The sequence below is a fragment of the Gossypium arboreum genome, chromosome 12 (assembly GCF_025698485.1).
Source record: "Gossypium arboreum isolate Shixiya-1 chromosome 12, ASM2569848v2, whole genome shotgun sequence".
NCBI classification, from domain to species: Eukaryota; Viridiplantae; Streptophyta; class Magnoliopsida; order Malvales; family Malvaceae; genus Gossypium; species Gossypium arboreum.
In genome coordinates, this window is record NC_069081.1 from 99,747,163 (window position 1) to 99,756,295 (window position 9,133).

Genomic DNA, 9,133 nt, shown 5'->3' on the forward strand with positions numbered 1-9,133 from the left:
ATCTAAATTTTGACAACCGCGTTTTTCGCAATCTTTATAAAATTTTTGTTTTCGAAGATCTAAATTTTGTAAACCCATTCCACAGCTGAGTTGTTGTAACCTAGGCTCTGATACCACTAAATGTAGCACCCCAAACCCGGCCCAGAAGTTATGGCCGGATCCGGCATGCCACATCAAAACGTAAAAAAAAATTTCCATTCTAAGTCCAGAAAATCATACTTGATGTTCAAAAGATTAATTCATTAAGGGTTAAAGTGAATGGAAGTTGTGCACTAGGTAAACCGGAAAAGAGGTGGTGAGTCCATCGGACTGCTTAAGTACCAAGCTCCTTCGGATCCAATCCTGAACATGCATCTGCCATTGCCACACCTTAACGTCATGGATATTTTTAGGAAACCGATTTGATTAAGTCATTTTAGGAAAAGTGATTAATTTTGGAAAATACTTTCATTCGGAAGCTTTGCTTGTTGTCGTGTTATTTTGAAATCAACTGTTGTTTATGAAAACGCCCTAAAGCTATCCAATTTCAACAGTTAAAATAAGTATTACCTATCTTAGTAATACATATTAAAACCATCAAAAATAAATAAGCGGCCTTATTACATTTAAAAGCCCAAAACCTCAAACGTAATTAAAAGGATGTCCAGTTCACGAGAAGAAAATCAAACTTTCGAGCGGGTGGCCACTCCGAATTCCCTCACGACTCAAGCCCACTATGGTGAGGATTTCCTCGTGGATGAAAATAAAAGGGGTGAGTTTGGGGAAACTCGGTGTGTAAGGAAAACCCATTCAAAGCCCAAGTCACTCAAGCCTATTGGGCCTAAGCCCATTCAGTATGCAGTGGTACTTGGGCGAGCCCTTTTCAGATTACAATAAAGCGGGCCTTAGCCCTTATTCAGATAACAGTATGGCCCATAGGCCCATTTCAAAATACATGCAACATCAATAAACATATGCAAGCCCATTTGGGAGACTACTCAACCCACCAACCACTACACTCCACCCATACCAGCCATACACTCCATGTGGGAATAGCTCAACCTACCCAAATTAACACTCCACGATTCTGACCTTGCTTTGCTCGATTATCGATAAATTGAGGCAAAGCCTCCATCGTGGACAAGCCACTTTCAGACTTCCTCCGTCAATATCCCAATCCCATGCATCAAATAATAACAACATGGCATGCAGTAAATAACAACAGTCAAACATGCATTTAGGTCAATTTAACCCTAGGGGTATTTCGATAATTTTGCACCTAGGGGTATAACAGTAATTTTCCATACATAGGGGTATTATAGTAATTTAGCTGCTTTTAGGGTTTTTCATGCATATTCCTACTTTTCACGTACTAACAGAATCACGTACCGAGGGTTCTTACCGAATTGGGCCCGTTGGCCCATCATTCCAATTTTGGCCCATTAAGCCCAAAAATATCGAGGGCACAGAAATCATATACTTTGCAGTCCAAATTTTGCAGCTTACCAAAAACATTAATCGATTTACCTCACGAGCATTCGCACACTCGCAAATCTACAAAATACTGGTTTTCGGCATTTCGGCTTTTCGACTTTTGCCGATCTAGACTAAGAAAGAGGGTGTTAGTTACACACCTGTTTGCGACGATATGCTGATGAGATCCACACATGAACCGCCTACAATTGGATTACTAACACGTTAATCTAACTATTCAAATACAAACTACATATTAACCCCTTACAATATTCGGCCAACCACACCTACAGATCATTGTAAGCTTATAAGAAAACAATAAGCAACTCATTAACAAATTTTTGTCAATGTTTACCACATAATCATAATTTCACTGCAAGCTGTCTTCCTGAGCAACAGTCACTAAATCATTTATAAATGGAGCTACGAAACTCCAAATCAAGTTCCGTTAATTTTCCTTGAAAATAGACTCATATATCTTCTATCCATAAAATATTCAGAATTTTTGGTTTAGCCAATCAATACCAGATTTTTCTCAAAGTTTCCCATGTTTCACTGTTTGACTAATCTGACCACTCTTCATTACAAATCAAATTTCTCATTGTACAGAATTCAAAATATGTTCTTGTTTATTTCATTAGAAACTAGACTCAATAAGCTTTAATTACATAATTTATTCAGCTTCTAATTCATCTCCCACAATTTATGGTGATTTTCCAAAGTCACGTTACTGCTGCTGTCCCAAGCAGATTTATTACCAAATCACTCTTTCATACACCTATCTTGCATGCATGTTATTTAAACATGTATATCACCAATCAATCATCACATATCTATGATTTTTACTTAAGCATAATCTCCATTTCATCATTTCAAAGCACAACATGTTAGCCGATTTTTCCTTTAGCATCTAAGGCACATGCATGCTCATTTGTTTGGCTCAACTTCACATATCTTCCATTTTTCATCAAAAGAACATGAAACAACAACCATTTCCTTCATTTTAATTCATGACCAAATGCTCACAACACAACTAAAAATCAAAATATACTTCAAGAGTTAAGGTAGAATCAAGAAGAACTCATGAACCTCAAAATAGAAGCAAGGTACCAAGAACTTACCTTCAATTTTCCTCCTCCTAATGACCGAATACTCAAGAGCTTTCTCCTCTCATTTCTCTTCTCTAACTTTCAGCTATGATGAACAAAGATGGACAAAACTTTGTTCTTTTCACTCCTTTTTCTTTTAATAAAACTTCATATTTCATCCATTTAATTCTTTAATACAAAAGACATGAAATTCTTATCATGAAACCTTTACCTAACCCATTATCATGAAACATTTACCTAACCCATTATCATGGAACATTTACCTAACCTATTAACATGGAACATTTACCTAACCTATTATCAATTTGTACCATAAATTATGGATATCAAGTGTACATTTTGTCTACAACAACATGATGGCTGGCCGCTTCATGTAAAATGGGAGGTTTGTCATGCAAATCCTCCTATTTTGCACTCCTATTTATTTGGCCACTTCAATTTAGCCTATAGCATTTTCAAACATTTTCACATAGGTGCTATTTCATAATTTCACCCCCTTTTTGTTATGGAACAAAAATTAACTAAAATTGTCGGGTTCTATCTTAAGCTTGGGCTTTCTAGAGGCCCACTAACATAATTAAACCTATGCAAACATTCACAGGATTCCCGAAAATTGGGGCGTTACAACTCTACCCTCCTTAAAGAAATTTTGTCCTCGAAATTTACCTAATCCAAACAGATGAGGGTATTCTTTGTTGCAACGTCTCTTCTCGCTCCCAAACTCGAAGTTTCCCTTCCTTAACTTGTTGAAAACGAGCGACCAAAGACTCATCGTTCAACTGTTTTCCTTAATCGATCCACCAGGTTGGCCTCACTTGCAACTCACCAATGACTTCTATCATCATCTGACTCGAGACGAGCAAACATTGCTCTCGGATCGAATCTGACTCTACAACTTAGAGCATCGGCTACCACATTAGCCTTGCTTGGGTGATACTCGATCGAACAGTCATAATCCTTAAGCAACTCAATCCATCTCCTTTGCCTAAGGTTCAGCTCCTTCTGAGTCAACAAATACTTAAGACTCTTATGGTCAGTGTATATAATACACCTTTCTCCGTACAAGTAATGTCTCCAAATCTTAAGTGCAAATATCACTGCTGCCAACTCTAAATCATGAGTCAAATAGTTTCCCTCATGAGGCTTAAGCTATCGTGATGCATATGCAACCACCTTACCCTCTTGCATTAACACGCAGCCCAAACCCACGTGTGATGCGTCACTGTACACACTAAAATCCTTCCCAGACTCTAGCTGAATCAACACAGGTGCTTTAGTCAGAACTTTCTTCAACTTCTCAAAAGCTTCCTGCTGCTTCTCAGTCCATACAAACGGTACTTCTTTCCTTATGAGTTTTGTCAGAGGTGTTGCCATCACAGAAAAAACCTTCCACAAACCTTCTGTAGTATCTTGCCAGTCCTAGAAAACTCCGTATTTCTGACACTGACCTAGGCGGCTTCCACTCCAAAATCGCTTCAATTTTCTGAGGGTCCACCTTAATCCTCTCAGCAGAGACCACATTTCCTAAGAAGGTTACCTCCCTCAACCAAAATTCACATTTGCTGAACTTCGCAAAGAGTTCCTTCTTCCTTAACACTTGCAGCATTATACGGAGATGCTCATCATGTTTCGCTTCATTTTCAGAATATACCAGGATATCGTCAATAAAGACGACTACAAATTGATCTAAAAATGGTTGGAACACATGATTCATCAGATCCATAAACGCTGTAGTAGCGTTCGTCAGTCCAAATGGCATAACCAGAAACTCGTAATGACCATACCGAGTCCTGAATGCCGTTTTATGGATATCTGACTCCTTAACCCTTAACTGATGATAACTAGATCGAAGGTCGATCTTAGAAAATACAGAAGCTCCTCTAAGCTAGTCGAATAGATTGTCAATCCTTGGAAGTGGATACTTATTCTTAATTATCAGTTTGTTCAACTGGCGATAATAAATGCACATTCGCATTGTACCATCCTTCTTCTTCACGAATAGCACCGGTGCTCCCCATGAAGACACGCTTGGCCTAATAAAGCCCCTATCCAACAACTCTTGGATTTGAGCAATTAACTCTACTAACTCCTTCGGTGCCATCCTATACGGTGCGATAGACACAGGCGCCATTCCAGGCAACAAGTCTATTCCAAACTCAACTTCTCGATTCGGAGGCAATCTTGGAAGCTCCTCCGGAAAAACATCTTGGAACTCCTTTATGGTCCTAACCTTATCCACTGTCAGTCCCTCCTCTTCCGACTGACTTACAAATACCAATTAGGCCTCACAACCTTTCCGAATCCACTTTTCGGCTCTTAATGCCGACACCACATTGGACAAATAATCCCTTCTCTCACCTATCACCATAACCTCCTCATCCTTTGTAGTTCTTAACACCATTCATTTAGAAGCACAATCCAGTCGCCTTATGGTTAACAAGCCAATCCATTCCCGAATGAGGTCAAACTTTCGAACAGTAACTCCATCGATCTCCAGAAAAACCTTGCCTTGAGTTTCTAAGGGTACATTCCTATACAGTTTGTTTACCCTAACCGAAAGTGACCCAAGGGACTTAGTACAGATACCCTACTCACAATCTCCTCGAGCGGTCCAAGTCGTCCATAATGCATTACGTGGCCTCCAACCAATATTACGCCACATTCGGGCTATACGACACGCCTTAAAGATCTCCGTTCCGTTAGTCCCAAGTCATTCAGAAATAGATCCCTGAATTTCGTTGCCCGAACTTGTTCCGGCAACCCTTTCCAGAACACGAAGCATTGCCTGTGACAGGGCATCATCCTCGGCGGCTCTATCATACGGCCCATTCTCATCCGTCGGTGGTGGTCGTGCTACTCCAGTGGGTTTGTGTTCAGAAGACGAAGATCCAGCTTGAGTACTACCTCGGCCTCAACCACGGCCTCTTCCCTGAGTAGCTCTCGTACTCATATCAATTTATCTTGATTACGAATTTTTATGCATCAATTCAATATTCCAGTGTTTACTACAGATGTTTTATGAATCAGACAGTAATTCAAAGTTTGTTTTCGCAAAATCAAAGTCTAGCTACAGTTTTAGTCTCTTATCAAATTTTCCTATGGTTTCAGAATCATCCTATCTAGAGTATCCTAGTAGGGTTTCAGTACAGGCAGATAATTTAGAAAAATATTCAGAAGAGTTCAGAGTAATACTTACAGGCTTGAGCCGGAGATTCGGAATGCCACCTTCTAAAGATCTAAATTTTGACAACCGCGTTTTTCGCAGTCTTTATAAAATTTTTGTTTTCGAAGATCTAAATTTTGTAAACCCATTCCACAGCTGAGTTGTTGTAACCTAGGCTCTGATACCACTAAATGTAGCACCCCAAACCCGGCCCAGAAGTTATGGCCGGATCCGGCATGCCACATCAAAACGTAAAAAAAAATTTCCATTCTAAGTCCAGAAAATCGTACTTGATGTTCAAAAGATTAATTCATTAAGGGTTAAAGTGAATGGAAGCTGTGCACTAGGTAAATCGGAAAAGAGGTGGTGAGTCCATCGGACTGCTTAAGTACCAAGCTCCCTTCGGATCCAATCCTAGACATGCATACTGCCATTGCCACACCTTAACGTCATGGATATTTTTAGGAAACCGATTTGATTAAGTCATTTTTAGGAAAAGTGATTAATTTTGGAAAATACTTTCATTGCGGAAGCTTTGCTTGTTGTCGTGTTATTTTGAAATCAACTGTTGTTTATGAAAACGCGCCCTAAAGCTATCCAATTTCAACAGTTAAAATAATTATTACCTATCTTAGTAATACATATTAAAAACCATCAAAAATAAATAAGCGGCCTTATTACATTTAAAAGCCCAAAACCTCAAACGTAATTAAAAGGATGTCCAGTTCACGGAAGAAAATCAAACTTTCGAGCGGGTGGCCACTCAAATTCCCTCACGACTCCAAGCCCACTATGGTTGGGGATTTCTGCGTGGATGAAAATAAAAGGGGTGAGTTTGGGGAAACTCGATGTGTAAGGAAAACCCATTCAAAGCCCAAGTCGGTTCAAGCCTATTGGGCCTAAGCCCATTCAGTATGATGGTCTGGGCGAGCCCTTTTCAGATTACAATAAACGGGCCTTAGCCCTTATTCAGATAATGATGGCCCATAGGCCCATTTCAAAATACATGCAACATCAATAAACATATGCAAGCCCATTTGGGAGACTACTCAACCCACCAACCACTACACTCCACCGTACCAGCCATACACTACATGTGGGAATAGCTCAACCCACCCAAATTTCAACACTCAACAGTTTCTTGACCTTTTCGCTCGGTTATCGATAAATTGAGGCAAAGCCTCCATGACGTGGACAAGCCACTTTCAGTACTTCCTCCGTCAATATCCCAATCCCATGCATCGATAATAACAACATGGCATGCAAGAAATAACAACGATCAAACATGCATTTAGGTCAATTTAACCTAGGGGTATTTGGTAATTTTGTACCTAGGGGTATAACAGTAATTTTCCATACATAGGGGTATTATAGTAATTTAGCTGCTTTTAGGGTTTTTCATGCATATTCCTACTTTTCACGTACTAACGTAATCACGTCATCGAGGGTTCTTACGAATTGGGCCGTTGGCCCATCATTCCAATTTTGGCCCATTAAGCCCAAAAATATCTAGAACACGTAAATCATACACTTTGCGGTCAAATTTTGCAGCTTACCAAAAACATTAATCGATTTACCTCACGAGCATTCGCACACTTTTCGCAAATCTACAAAATCTTGGTTTTCGGCATTTCGACTTTTCGACTTTTGCCGATCTAGACTAAGAAAGAGGGTGTTAGTTACACACATTGCTTATGACGATATCTTGATGAGATCCACACATGAACCGCCTACAATTGGATTACTAACACGTTAATCTAACTATTCAAATACAAACTACATATTAACCCCTTACAATATTCGGCCAACCACACCTACAGATCATTGTAAGCTTATAAGAAAACAATAAGCAACTCATTAACAAATTTTTGTCAATGTTTACCACATAATCATAATTTCACTGCAAGCTGTCTTCCTGAGCAATAGTCACTAAATCATTTATAAATGGAGCTACGAAACTCCAAATCAAGTTCCGTTAATTTTACTTGAAAATAGACTCATATATCTTCTATCCATAAAATTTTCAGAATTTTTGGTTTAGCCAATCAATACCAGATTTTTCTCAAAGTTTCCCATGTTTCACTGTTTGACTAATCTGACCACTCTTCATTACGAATCAAATTTCTCATTGTACAGAATTCAAAATATGTTCTTGTTTATTTCATTAGAAACTAGACTCAATAAGCTTTAATTACATAATTTATTCAGCTTCTAATTCATCTCCCACAATTTATGGTGATTTTCCAAAGTCACGTTACTGCTGCTGTCCTAAGCAGATTTATTACCAAATCACTCTTTCATACACCTATCTTGCATGCATGTTATTTAAACATGTATATCACCAATCAATCATCACATATCTATGATTTTTACTTAAGCATAATCTCCATTTCATCATTTCAAAGCACAACATGTTAGCCGATTTTTCCCTTTAGCATCTAAGGCACATGCATGCTCATTTGTTTGGCTCAACTTCACATATCTTCCATTTTTCATCAAAAGAACATGAAACAACAACCATTTCCTTCATTTTAATTCATGACCAAATGCTCACAACACAACTAAAAATCAAAATATACTTCAAGAGTTAAGGTAGAATCAAGAAGAACTCATGAACCTCAAAATAGAAGCAAGGTACCAAGAACTTACCTTCAATTTTCCTCCTCCTAATGACCGAATACTCAAGAGCTTTCTCCTCTCATTTCTCTTCTCTAGCTTTCAGCTATGATGAACAAAGATGGACAAAACTTTGTTCTTTTCACTCCTTTTTCTTTTAATAAAACTTCATATTTCATCCATTTAATTCTTTAATACAAAAGACATGAAATTCTTATCATGAAACCTTTACCTAACCCATTATCATGAAACATTTACCTAACCCATTATCATGGAACATTTACCTAACCTATTATCATGGAACATTTACCTAACCTATTATCAATTTGTACCATAAATTATGGATATCAAGTGTACATTTTGTCTACAACAACATAATGGCTGGCCATTTCATGTAAAATGGGAGGTTTGTCATGCAAATCCTCCTATTTTGCACTCCTATTTATTTGGCCACTTCAATTTAGCCTATAGCATTTTCAAACATTTTCACATAGGTTCTATTTCATAATTTCACCCCCTTTTTGTTATGGAACAAAAATTAACTAAAATTGTCGGGTTCTATCTTAAGCTTGGGCTTTCTAGAGGCCCACTAACATAATTAAACCTATGCCAACATTCACAGGATTCTCGAAAATTGGGGCGTTACATGACCGTGTGGACAAGTCAGCATGTATGCACTGTTTTGCCACGGCCTAGACATACAAGCGTGTCTAATGCCGTGTGAAACACACGGCCTGTTCACACGGGCGTGTGATAGTTGAAATGTTGAAAATTTTCTAAATATCTGAAATTT

The 9,133-nt window shown here is 38.4% G+C and overlaps 1 long non-coding RNA gene across 1 annotated transcript; it reads right to left on the reverse strand.

Moving 5' to 3' along the window:
• Positions 1 to 1,285: 1,285 nt before the first annotated feature.
• Positions 1,286 to 2,699, reverse strand: LOC128285733 (uncharacterized). Its single transcript, XR_008276275.1, has 2 exons — positions 2,574 to 2,699; positions 1,286 to 1,655 (listed from the first exon to the last, which is right to left on the reverse strand). It is a non-coding gene; the product is annotated as an uncharacterized LOC128285733 (long non-coding RNA).
• Between the last annotated feature and the right edge of the window lie 6,434 nt (positions 2,700 to 9,133).